Raw genomic sequence first — 12,857 nt, 5'->3', positions numbered from 1 at the left:
CTTGATGCACATTGACGATAAACTGCACAGCAGCCCTGATTTGTTCATGTGTCTGCCCATCACACCCCTCCCCCTACACCGAACTGAAAGCTCCTTGAGGACAGCAGCTTGAGGGTCTTAGTTTCTGGTTCTCCAGCAGTTCGTAGAGGTATCACGAGAGCAGGCAATCAGTGCTGAACAAATGTGCAGAACCTCATAACTGCACACCGCCACCCTCACCTACTGACACAGGGAGAAACGTCCCTGGACACGCCAACTCAGACAACACACACAAACACGTGTGAGCCTGTGCCCCTGAGGCACCATGGTCAGGAGTGTGGCTGTAGAAATGGCTGCAGAAGTGTGTCCTTTGGTCTTTCTAGATTTGCTCTGCTCTAGGACTTCCTGTCCTCCCAAGGGATGAGAGTTTCTGACCCTCTACTTACACTTCCACCCCCCATCTCTCCCATCTGTGTGAGGCGATGAAAAGAGCTGGGACTCTGGAGTTTGAGCTGGCTTTGAGTCCAATCTGAGTGTTATTTTCCTAATCTATATAATGGACATGTTAATGCCTACTTTGTGGGGTTTTAGGAGAATTACAGGCAATGGAAACAAGGAGCTCAGAGTTGGGCATTCGGTAGATGCTCTCTCCTCGGTTCCCAAATCCATCCTTGGCTTCAGAGTTCTAGGATTTACTAAGACCCCTCTCCCCAAGGCTCAAGTCTGTGAAGTCTGTGGAGCTTCCACATGGACTAACAGATCAGAGGAATTCAGAAGAAGAAGGTCAGAGTGAACACAGGCCTGACTCAGAGAGGGGAGAGGCTGTGTGTAGAGAGATGGCGCTGTGGCCGGGGCAGGGATCTAGGCCTAGAGACTGGGTTAGGGGTCAAGGGTTAGGAACTGGTCCTATTCATTTAATCAGTCAGTGGAGAGAAAGCAGAGTGGGGATAATGGATAGTGAGGTCAATGTACTTCTTACATTCTGTGTTAGGATTCTTTGTCCCCAACCCAGAATGTCAGCTGTTTGAGGGCCAGGACTGTATCTTATTCACCTTTGCGTGTAGCACAGAGCATGGCACATAGCACATGATCAATACCTTTTCTGAATGAAAGGATGTATGAATGGTATGAGATAAAACTCAGGTGAATGATCAGCCTTGAGGAGGAGGGATTCAGGCCCAGGCAGATGTCCCTTCTCCCAATCCGTGTAGACCCTGGTGCCCTCCTGGGTCCCTGTTCAATGCAAACTCCCCCATACACCCTCACAGTGGATGCACAAAGGTGCCTACTCACGAAGTCACAGACCCACACACAGCCAGGCACACAGATGCACAGACTCACATGCAGACAGGCACACTCAACACACACACTCACATAGACAGGAGCTACTCTAACATATAGAGAGACACCGAACCTCACAGAGGAGCAAGTTATCACTCACACAGATGGGCATGTTCATTCACCTGTAACCTTCCCCCACCCCCCACACACATGCAGGCACACATGCAAGCACACACAGGCATGCTTTTGCCCAGACACATACACACAGAAAGACACTTTCTCGTGGGCCTCACACAGGCGCGCGCACACACACACACGCACACGCACACATACACACAGGCACGCTCACTCACACCCCCTCCCTCTCACGGACACAGACAAACCACTTTCACCCCTGCACAGACTCACGCTGGCAGGCCTGCGCACACACTTGCAGACGCACCCACACACCGGCACGCTCTCACACACACTGTTTGGGCGCTCATGGTCAGCTCTGTGGCTGCAGCTGTGACCTCGAGATCCCTGGGGCCTGTCTGGACTATGCTTCATCACTTCCTGCTCCAGGGCTTCTAGTTCCAAACTTGAACTCCAGACTCTCTCCCGAGACCGTCTCATCCTCTCTCCAACTCTCTTCTCAGCACCATCTCCCCATCTGTCCACTGTTTCTCACTGCTTCTTCCCCAAGACTTGCTCCTCCTCTCTGTTCCTGTCTCTTTCCCTCTCCAGGTTTGTCCCTTCCCTTCCCCCAGACCTGGCCTGAGCCATCCATCTTGCCTCTTTCCCCAATCTGTCCTGCCTCCTACCCAGATCTGTCTTCTTTCTCCCCCCCAGATTGGTCACATCTCTTTCCCCACCCAGTTCTGCCTTGCTACATGCCCTCACCCTGTCCCGGTCCTGTTACTCTGTCCTCTGGCTCCATCCTGCTCTCCCCCTCTAGCCCCACATCTGGGCCTCTGGAACCACAGCTGGTTCTCATTAGGAGGGGGAGGGGCAAGACTGTTCATTGGGGCCTGCAATGTGATGTCAACCCCCCCCCCACTAGCAGGCTGTGCATCTATAGGACCTGGGAGCAGGGAGAACATGGGAGAGGAAAGAGGTGGGCTGTGGGGGAGTAGTAGGGGGACCATAAGGGAAAGGGTGCTCCAGAAGGAAGCAGAGGAATGGCCCAAGGTGCACCGGGGAAGCAGGCTGGGGGAGCTGGCACCTCACAGGTCTCCTCCCTCAACTTCCTGTCCCAGAGCCAGGGAGGGGCTGAGACCAGAAAGACAACAGGGTGAGGAGGGGGCTGCAAAAGGCAGATTGGCTCAGAAGTGGAGGAAGAAGAGGGTAGCTTTGGTGAGCAAAGGGAGGTGGAGATACAGGGCAAGCCATAAAGGGGAGAGGAAGAGAGGGGAGAGTTCTCATGGGGGATGACCGGGAGCAAGACTGAGGGAGAGTGAGTGTGTGTCAGCAAAGGAAAGAGTGAGTGGAGTTCATACAGAAAGGGGAGGCAAGTCAGAGACAGGAACAGCTGGGCTGGAGAGGTGGGGCATGGTAAATAAAGGCGGGAGCTAGGGCTGGGGAGTGGGTGGAAGGGGGTAAAGAGGAGAGGAGGCGTTAGTAAGGGCGGAGGGAGGAGAAGGCTGACAAGCTGGCTTCCTTGGATGTCCCCGGGACAACCTCATGGATGGGTGGCCAGGGCAGTGCCCGGGCCTGGCTCTGTCCCTCCTGAGGACTGGTCCCATTAGGCACCTCAGGGAGGGGTCAGGGATGGATGTCAGCAGAGAAGGCAGAGGGAAAGTTTCTTTTCTGAACTGTTAGTATGCTGGCAATTCATAGATGGTGCCTTATTTAATCATCGTAACAACCGCGTGAAGAAGGCATCCCATCTTCCACTGAGGGAACTGGGGCTCAGGATGAAACAACTGTTCTGAGTTAACACAGCCTTGATTTGATCCCAGGACTATGCACTCCATACTGCCTGAGATTCATGGAGAAGGGAAAGATGAAGAGAGGAAGAAATTTCAGAGGAGAGACCTAGGAAGACAATGGAGGCCTGGAGAAGAGAACCTATGGGAGGAGGGACACCAAGGACAAGGTGTTTGTAAGCCAGGTCAGCAGTAGTGGGACAGAGAGGACACAGAGAAGAAAGATGTGAGAAGGTGAAGTTGACAAGATTTGGCCACTGACCCTTCAGGAAGGGTGAGGGAATGGAAGGGCTCTAGACTGACTCCAGGGTACTGGCCTGATTACTAATGTGGTGCCATTAGGACACCACAGAAGAGAAGCCATTTTGGGGGTTCCTGTTGAGGTCTCCCCATGGAGATGTCCCAAACACAGTTGGATTTGCAGGTCTGGAGCTTAGGAGAGAGGTCTGGGTTGGAGATGGATTTGGACCAATCAAGGAGTAACTCATAGCCATGGGTATGGAGGTCCATCAGGTAGGACATGTAGAACGAAAAGAGTCTAGGACAGAGCCCTGGGGAACAGTCACATTCAAGGGGCAGACTGAGGAGAGCGTTATTCTTCTTGGAGGAGAAAGAGAAGGAGGCCGTAGCTCAGAAGTTAAAGGAGGGAGCATTTCAACAAGGACGGAGAGATCGATAGTGTCCAACGCTGCTGAAAGGTCAAGAAAGATGAAGACTGAGAAGTGGCCACTGGTTTTAGCAGTCAGGAGGTCATAGTGATCTTGGGGAGAATCGTTTCAGGAGAGTCCTAAGGGAGCAAGCCTCCTGCAATGGGAACTGATAGAGAATGAATCAACTAACAACTAGCCATAGACCAGATGTCAGTATAGATTCATTCATCAACACATGCTTACTGCACTCCTAGAAAATGGAGGCAATGTATCATGGTGAGGTAGGACCAGACAGTGCTGAAGACATGGAGTCTGGGGGCAAACCAACTCTGGGATTTCTCCCCAGCTTCTCACTTGCTAGCTGTGTAATCTTGGGTGAGCCACTGAAATGCTCAGTGCTTCCATTTCCTCATTTATAAAATAGGGACAGGGACTGCCCTGGTAGTCCAGTGGTTAGGACTTCACCTTCCAATGCAGGGGGGGGCGGGCTCGACCCCTGGTCAGGGAACTAGGATCCCACACGCCTCATGGCCAAAAAACAGAAAAACATAAGACAGAAGCAGTATCGTAACAAATTCAATAAAGACTTTAAAAAAATGGTCCACGTAGAAAAAATAGGGACAGTGATACTACTATAGTGTATTTGCAGTTAGAATAGTGTGTTGCACACAGTAAGCACACATAAGCATGAACACAAACATGCTTGTATAAGGACACAAGCATTAACTATTATTACAGTGGTTAAGAAGATGGGCTCTGCTGTCTGACAGACTCAAGTTCAAATTCTGACTCCACCACTTATAGAGAAATCCTGGGAAAACTGTTTAACCTTTCTAGACCTAAGTTTCTTCTTTTGTAAAATGGGGATTAAAGTGCCTACTTTATATGGTTGATATGATAGTTAAATGAAAGAATGACAAAGAACTCAGCACAGTGGCTGGTACACAGTGAAGGCTCAATAAATGTTGGCTGCTATTGCGTGCCAGACACTCACAATAACCCTGGGATAAGTGTTATTCCACAGATGAGGAGACTGAGGCTCAGACTAGGTAGCAGAGAAACATCTGGAACATAGCTCTGATGGACTCCAAAGCTAGTGCTTTCTCTTCCACAATATTGCTTCTCTGCTGGAGGGCTTGGAACAGCCTGATAAACGTTCATGTAAGTGGCCAGGCAACCGAACAGGGAAGGAGCCTGAGCAGAGCTGTCCGTAGGAGAGTAACTCCAGCAGTATATGTAAGGTGGGTCGGAGTAGGAGGTGATCAGTGACGAGGCAGTTATGAGTCCAGGTTGAGGGTCAGGTGGGCATGGTCAGTGGTTAGAGGGGAAGTGACCAGAGGATGCCTGGAGGTCTCCAGGAGACAAAGGGAAAAACAGGAGAGGTGGGCCCAGGGCATGTGTGTGAAATGATTCACTAATAGATTTATTCAATAAGTACCTATTGTAGACCTACCATGTGCCAAACACCATACTAGGCACTAGAGACACAGCAGTGACCTGGACAGATCGCGTCCCTGCCTTCATGACGTTCACAGGTAGGGAGGCCTGGGCCGGGATGGGCAGGGCAGGGTGAGGGAGCTACAGTGACGGAATGAGCAGCAAGGACCTGGTCTTAAGATCTGACTCTCACAAGTAGAGTCCGGGCTGCAGAGGAGGCCAGTGAGGCGGGAGCTAGCAGAGAAGCTGGAGACGTCGAGGGAAGAATGAGTCTGGGGAAGCAAGAGGTGAAGGAGAAGGAGAGAGTAGTAGAGGGACTGAGATCTTGGAAGTAAAATGAACTAAGTTAAGGGCTGAGCACTTAATAGTTGTTTTCTTTCTCAATCCTCAGAACAACTCTTACTGTTACCTCCATATTCAGCTGAGGAAAGGGAAGCTCAGAGAAGCTAAGGTCATCCAGGTGGTGAATGGTGAGGCTGGAAGGTGTGAGGTGTAGCCCCCCTTCCTTTCCTCCCTTTCCTCCTTCCTCACCAAGCATACGAGAATGTGTTCTAGGCTCTGAGAGGAAACAGCTCCTTCCATGGAGCAGCTTAGACAGCAAAACATAAACAACAGGGCACTCCACTGTGCTAAGCGAATACAGAGGGGCATCCTGACTCAGGCCTGGGGGTTCTAGGTGGACTGCTGGAAGGAGGTGCCCTCTCACCAGGGGACATAGGAACTGAGAAGCCCCTCCTAAGTGGCAGAGGTTGAAATGCCCGGAAGTCAGAGGATTACCTGGAAACACTGACACCAGAGCTGAAGGAAGGGGCAGGCAGCAGGAAACCAGGAAAAAGATGGGATCCAATACCATGAACCCATGGGACGGGCTTTTGCTTGCAGGTACCGGGGCATCAGAGAGTCCAGTCTTGCTTCTGTCACCACTGACAGGCAAAAGGAAGAGGAAAAAGAGGGCACAAGTATCTGGGAACCTGATACAGGGAGGAGCAGGGGCCTGGGTGCCAGGAGTAGGAGGGCTCAGAGTAGTGTATGTGAGTGGGTGTTAGAGGAAGGAGCAGCCCGTGGCACCTCCAGGGAAGGGGGCCTGGTGGAGTAGAGCAGATGAGGAGGCACTGTAGTCCTGTGGCCTGATGGTATGTCACAGCTTCCTCGTCTTCCACTCCCTCCAAGAACCCCAGTAGGCCTGTGGCCCAGTAGATTTGGATCTGCAAATTTCTGGTGTTTGTTAAATATTTGCTAGCTGAATGAAAGGGAAATAAAGTACAATAGGGGAGAGGAAGAGGATCCAGGAAAAGAGAAGTCCAGGTGAAAGAGAGAGAAGAGGAGAGACAGTAGGGTGAGGAAGGACAACTTGTGGGGGAGGGGAGTGGAAATGTCTCTAGTGGGTAAGTGGGCGTGTGTGAAAATGTCTACTGTGTGGGCAGCTGAGACCAGGGGTCAGTCTTCTGAAGAGTGAATGAGGGTGAGGGAGGTGCTGTGAGGTGCCTCATTCATTCATTCATCTGTTCATTGCCAAGCATCTGTAGAGGAGTCTGGGGACATGAAGATGAATAATATACAACCTTATCATTAAGGATATCCCAGCCCAGACAGAGAGACAGAAAGGGAAGAGGTAATGACAACAGTGAGACAAGAGGGTCCCAAGCTTGCCTGGTGGTCAGGAGAGACAGGGTTTGAGACTAGAGCTGAGGATGGGAAGGGGTTAGCCAGGAGACAAAGGGAGTAAAAGGCTTTTCAGGCAGTATGTGCAAAGGGCCAGAGCATGGAAGAATGCAGTGTCTTTGGGGAACTACAAGGAATTCAGCATGGCTGGAACTTGCAATGTGAGGGAGCTATGGAAATGGGAGAGGGTGGGGGAGTCAGGTCATAACAGACCTCCTAAGCCTCCTTAGAGTAGAGATCTCACCCAAGGCAGTGGTAGGATACTAAAGAATGCTGAGCAGGGAATGCTGTGGCTGGATTTGCACTTTAGGGAGATCCCTCTTGCTGCAGTGAGAAGACTGGATTGGAAGAGGGAAGCGTAGACGTCTAGGGAGACAAGTTAGGAGGCTCTAGAAGTAATTCATGTGAAAAGATGGTGAAGGCAGTAGCTGAGGCCATGGATAAAAGGGGATGGGATATCAGAGACAGAGACAGCTGGAAAGGAATTAGAACCAACAGGTCCCAATGACTCTCTGGGTTATGGGACATGTGGAGAAGGGAGTGGCTACGGTTAATTTCTGGGTTTGTAGCTTGATAACTGAGTGGGGATGGTGGTTTGGGGGAGGAAGGAATGATGAGATCAGGTCTGGACATGTTAAGGGGCTTATGGACACTATAGTAAAGATCAGGTAGGAAGCAGACCTGCAGGTCTGGGGGTCAGAAGAGAGATCTGGAAGAGATAGATATTTGGGAGTAATCAGCTTATACAGATGATAATTAAAGGCCTGGAAATGAATGAGACAGATGACCAAGAGGGGTGTATACAGTGAGACAATAAGAAGGTCCAAGCCAGAACCCTAATAAACAGTAACATGTAGGGGCCACCCAAAGGAGCCCCCAAAGCAGACTGAGAAGGAACAGCCAGGAGGTGCTCTGAAAGAGAGATGCATAGATCCCACCCTACTGTATTATCTGTTTATTTGCCTGTCTCCCTTGCCAAGGGTAGGAATAGAATAGTGTCTTCTATTACAGTATCATCACCACCTAGCAGTGAGCTCATTAAATACTGACAGAATAAAATAGTGGCTCAAAAGGCGTAAGAATGATTCAAAGAGAAAAAAACAGTCAACAATGTTGGACCCTGCCAAGAGGTCAAGCAGTTGAGGACTTTTGAAAAGAGACCCTAAATTTGGCAGGTGAGGTCATGTTCTCTTAGGGAGAGCAGTTACATTGGATGGAGCAGAAGTAAATGGGAAGTGAGGAGGTGGGAGCAGCTCTGTGCCGAAGACCCTTCCACAAAATGTGGTAGTGAGGCAAAGTGAGGGAGCGTCTTAGCTTGTCAGGTATTACAGGGTTAATACCTGGAGAGGTATTATAACCTAGAAGGTAGGAGAGCCTGGAGGCTCTTCATGTGCTCACAGGAGGAATGGGTACAGAGGGAGAAACTGGACACGTGGATAAGACTCAGAGTAATTTGTGAGGCGGAAGGGGGTGGGATCTGCAACAGCCGAGGGAATTCAAACTGGATGGCCTCAATTTTCCGAGTGGCCGACAGACCAGGTGTGTCTGTCATGTCTACTCTTCCTTTCTCCATTTCTTCAGCCTCCACATCCTCTGTCACTGAGCCCTTCTGACCCCACTGCCTAAAGAATTCATGAAACTATCTACTTCCTCATCCTCTACTGCCACTCCTCCAGTTCCAACCAGCATTATCCCCTCCTGGGTTCCTGCAACAGCCAACTATCCCTTTCTTTTCAGACTCCTCACTCCAGTCACCACGCTGCTATCAGAGTGGTAATTTATAAGACAGATCTGATCATACCACACCACAGCTTCAAAGGAGTTGGTGATTTTCAATTATTCTTGGCTTCCATAAGCTTTCATATGACCTGCAAGAACTGTGTGACCTAACTAACCCTTCATTACCTCTCCCAGACTCTGTGACCTGCCCTCACGTAATGCTACTAGTGCCAGGCTCACTGGATTACTTTTTCCCTCGGACATACAATACTTTCTTACATGTGGTCTTTCCATTGCTGCTCCCTAGGCTTGGCACATTTTCCACGCACTTCACCTCACCTCCACCTCTCCTTTGCTTGGTAGACTCCCTATGTATCTATCAAGCTTAAGCTTAAATGTCACTTCCTTCCAAAAGCCTCTTCTGGTCTCCCTACAAGGGCTCAGGTTTCCCTGCTATGTGCTGCCATGGTACAGCGCTCACCCCATAGCCTGTAAGCTCCATACAGGCAAGGACCATGTCTATTTTGTTCACTCTTGTAATGCCAGCACCTACCACGCTGCCTGGCACAGAGTAGGTGCTTAATAGGTGTTTGCAGAATAAATGATCCAGCGAGTTGACTAATTAATCTGCTGAAAACAATGAGGGATGTAAGGTAAAGGGATGTGAAAAAATAGAAAAAATTTCATCTATTTATTTATGGAGGGCCCAGTTGAGGGTGCAATTTATAGAAGCATGAATTTATAGAAGCATAACGTGGTGTGGTTGAGAAATCATTCCAGCTGGGGCTGAGACTTTGTGGGATGGGTGGTCTCAAGGACAACAATAAAACGGAACAAAGAGTGGCCAAGGAGTGGGTGAAGTGATGGTCCTGGGCATATAAACTGGAAGGAGAGCACAAAGCCAGAAAGGGGCAGATTAGGACAAAGCAAAGAGGTCAAGGGCAAGGAGTCATTATGAGGTTGAAGAGTAAGTGGAATGGGACCAAGGGCATCCGGGAGCTGGAAGGACACTGGAGGCTGAGGGCAGAGTGGAATGTAGGAGTTCGAATTTTAGAGATGGACCAATTATACAGAGTGGTTGGGGGAGGGGAGAAGGTAACAGTAGCTAATGAGCTCAAGAAACTGTGAGGCTACACTTGGAGGGACACTTGGAACCATGGCAGTGTATAGGGTGAGGGGAAGACTGATCTAGGTCCCCAAGTTTTCAGGGAACTAGAGGGTAAGCCTGGGAAGTCTATGAGTGAGAAGAAGCCATGGTATGAGTATCATAAGTTAATGGGAGTTTATTCAGCAGTTGGGACAGCTCAGTCTGTGGTGTGTGCAAGACACCTAAAACTGTGTTTCCTATGGGATATACAAACGGGTGTTGGTAAGGGTGACTGCAACACAGCCTCCTGTTAGTGTCAGGTCTCTGAGACACCTGCTATGTACAGGCAGTCCTGATGAAGTATAACCTAGATGATGGGTTGGCTGTGACAGGGTTACCATTGGATGTATATTGCTGTGGCAGTGTCTCCAGAAAGGTGCTGGCAGCAACAGTGTCTCCCATGGTTTGTGGTGGCCTTGACAATGATCCTGTGGGAATGTGTTGGCTGCACCATTTCTGTCGTGGGTGTATGAGAGCACCCTCTGTAAATGTGTATTGGCTCTGACAGTGCTTCCGGGGGGTGTGTGATGGCTGTGAAGGCATCTCTTGTGGATGTGTGCTGCCTGCAACTGTGTCCCCTGTGGGTATTTGAGGAGTTGACATAAGCAACAATATTTTTCTGGCCTATGACCCCATGGCTGTGAGCCCGGCCCACGCCACACTGAGCTCATTGTACTTCTAGACCTCCATTTCCCCACCCCCTCCACGTGGGACCAGGCCCGCAGTGACCTCCCTCCGTCCCCTGCACAGGATTCCCATCTAGGCATTCTGAAACAAACTCATCACCAGTCTGGGTGACAGACCTCCAGTTCGGGCTTCGCCTGTCTCTCCTCTGTTTCTCTTTACTTCTCCCCCCTCAGTTTCTTTGTTTCTGTCTCAGTTTGTCTCTGTCACACACCCATCCTCCACATTCTGACACATGGCTCCCACAGAGGCAGGCAACACACACACGCGCGCGCGCACACACACACACACACACACACACACACACACTCCCTCACAGGGACTGGCTCACCAGACACATACTCACTCTGACCCACACACCCTCGGAGTGACACGCACGTACACACGGCCAAACACACACACACACACACACACACACACACACACTCCCCAGTGACACGCACTGACTCACACTAGGCGATGCACTCGCGCTCACATTCACATTCGGAGGAGCACACACACACCCTGCCCACACCCCCGGCACACTCACGCCGCCACACATCCAATTCGATGACACACGCACACAAAGACCCCCAGGCCCTGCCCCCACGCTCACGTTCACGCTCGTCCTCGTCCCGCAGGCCCAGGCCCCCCTTCCCCCATTGTCTCCGGCTCAGAACAAAGCCCCCGGCTCCGTCGCCGCCACCGCCGCCCAGGAGAGGCCGGCGGCCCGGCGGGTGCGGCCGGACGGGCCGGGCGGCCGCTGGCACTGACCTCCGCGCGGCGCGGGCTCCCTTGCCCGGTCCTGGGGCGCCGTCCGGCGCGGTCAGCCCCCTGGGCAGCGCCCGCCTGCGCGGGGCCTGGGGCCGCTCATCGTCCGCCACTGCTGTCTCCCGGCCAGCGAGCAGCTCCAGGCGGGCGACCGGCCGTCGGTTCGCGAGCCCCCGCCCGTCGATCGGTCAGTCCGCCGCCGCCGCCGCTGCCGCCGGGGCGCCGCCTCCTCCACAGCCGCCCCGAGGAGGAAGCGAGATTCGCCGCCGCGGCCCCGCGCCCCCTCCCCTCCCCTCCCCTCCCCCGCCCTCGGCGCGGTAACCCGAGCCCCCGCCCCTCCGCCCGCGAGCCCCCGCCCCCGCCCCCACCCGCGCTCCGCGCCGCTACCCCCCCAGCGCCCGCCAGTCCTCCCTCCGCCCCTAGACTTCCCGGCCCCAGTCCCCGGCCGGATCCGGCCCCAGCGCTGTGCGGTTCCCGCGCCCCCGTTCTCTTCCCTTCTCTTGGTCCAAGCGCCCTGTCCCCTTCTTCCGTCCCATTCTCTACATCCTCTCTCCTCGTCCCCTTCTCCTTCTCGTCCTGCTCTTCCATCTTCTTTCCTACCCCCCATTCCTCCACCGTCCCCTCTTCTCCCTCACTGCCCTATTCTCCCTCCCAAGCCTTTTCTCTCCATTCTCCTCTCCCTTCTCCCTACCCTCTTCTTCTCGCCCCATCTCCCATCCTTTCCTCTCCAGCCCCTTGTCCCCATCCCTTCTCGATCCTTTCTCCTCAGCCTCTTCTCCACACCAGTTCTCCCCATGTCCTTTGCCTGCCCTTCTCCTTTCCCTGTCTCCCCACCTCTTCTCTTCACCTCTTTTCCCCCAACCCCTTCTTCCTGTCCCTTTCTCCCTGTCTCTTCCCCACATGGCTTTCCCTCCCAGTTTCTTTCTGTCATCCCTCTTTCCTCATCCTCTTCTTCCACATTAATCTCTCCATTCTGTGCTCCTGGTCACTTCTGTTCAACCCATGCTCTTTATTAGTTCTCCTTCCCTCACTTCCTCTTTCATCCCAAAGTTGAGGCTCCAGATGGAGAGTATTGGAACGAGGAGATTTAGAGATGGTGGTCTCACTCAGGGTATACTCCTCAGAAAAGGAAAGCGAGATGGAAACTAGGGAAGGAGGTGGGAAGGGGCTTGAGGGGCCAACTGGCAGAGAAAATGGAAAGAAGTAAATCAGATGGAGGCAGACAGTATTAAAGAACTGGAAGAGTTTTGATCCCTCCTCTTCTGTCCTTCCTGTGACTGAGTATAGGCTGTAAGTCCAAAGGTATTCTGACTTGAGACATGTGCAAATGGTACAAAGAAATCAGGAACTTCTTGGGTGAGAGAACACACTTTCAGTTAAAGCAGAAGGGAGTGTGATTTTGAAATAGAGGAGTGAAGAAGAGGCTGGAATCCTTGATAACATCCAGGTTTCTGGCTTGGGCAGCTGGGTGGATGGTGGTGACATTCACTGTGTTGGATAAAAGGGGCAGGAGTTGCTTGCAGGAGGCTGATTTAGAAAGATGATGACTTTCGATTTGGGCTGCTAACTTTGAAGTGCCTGTCGGGTAGGTAGGTCTGCAGCTTAGAAGAGTGGTCTGGGATGGACATAAATATTTGGGAG

The 12,857-nt window shown here is 51.9% G+C and overlaps 1 protein-coding gene across 1 annotated transcript in view; it reads right to left on the bottom strand.

Annotated features, from left to right (window-relative positions):
• DCHS1 (dachsous cadherin-related 1) overlaps positions 1 to 11,427 on the bottom strand; it is a 35,095-nt gene extending 23,668 nt beyond the window's left edge. The window contains exon 1 of the mRNA XM_059068238.2: positions 11,220 to 11,427. The gene's annotated coding sequence lies outside the window, so the exon portion shown is untranslated. The remainder of the gene's footprint in view (positions 1 to 11,219) is intronic.
• Positions 11,428 to 12,857: the final 1,430 nt, after the last annotated feature.

The sequence above is a fragment of the Kogia breviceps genome, chromosome 7 (genome assembly GCF_026419965.1).
Source record: "Kogia breviceps isolate mKogBre1 chromosome 7, mKogBre1 haplotype 1, whole genome shotgun sequence".
Taxonomy (NCBI): domain Eukaryota; kingdom Metazoa; phylum Chordata; class Mammalia; order Artiodactyla; family Physeteridae; genus Kogia; species Kogia breviceps.
The sequence above is the reverse complement of the archived record's forward strand: the minus strand, read 5'-3'. Positions and strand labels throughout refer to the sequence as shown.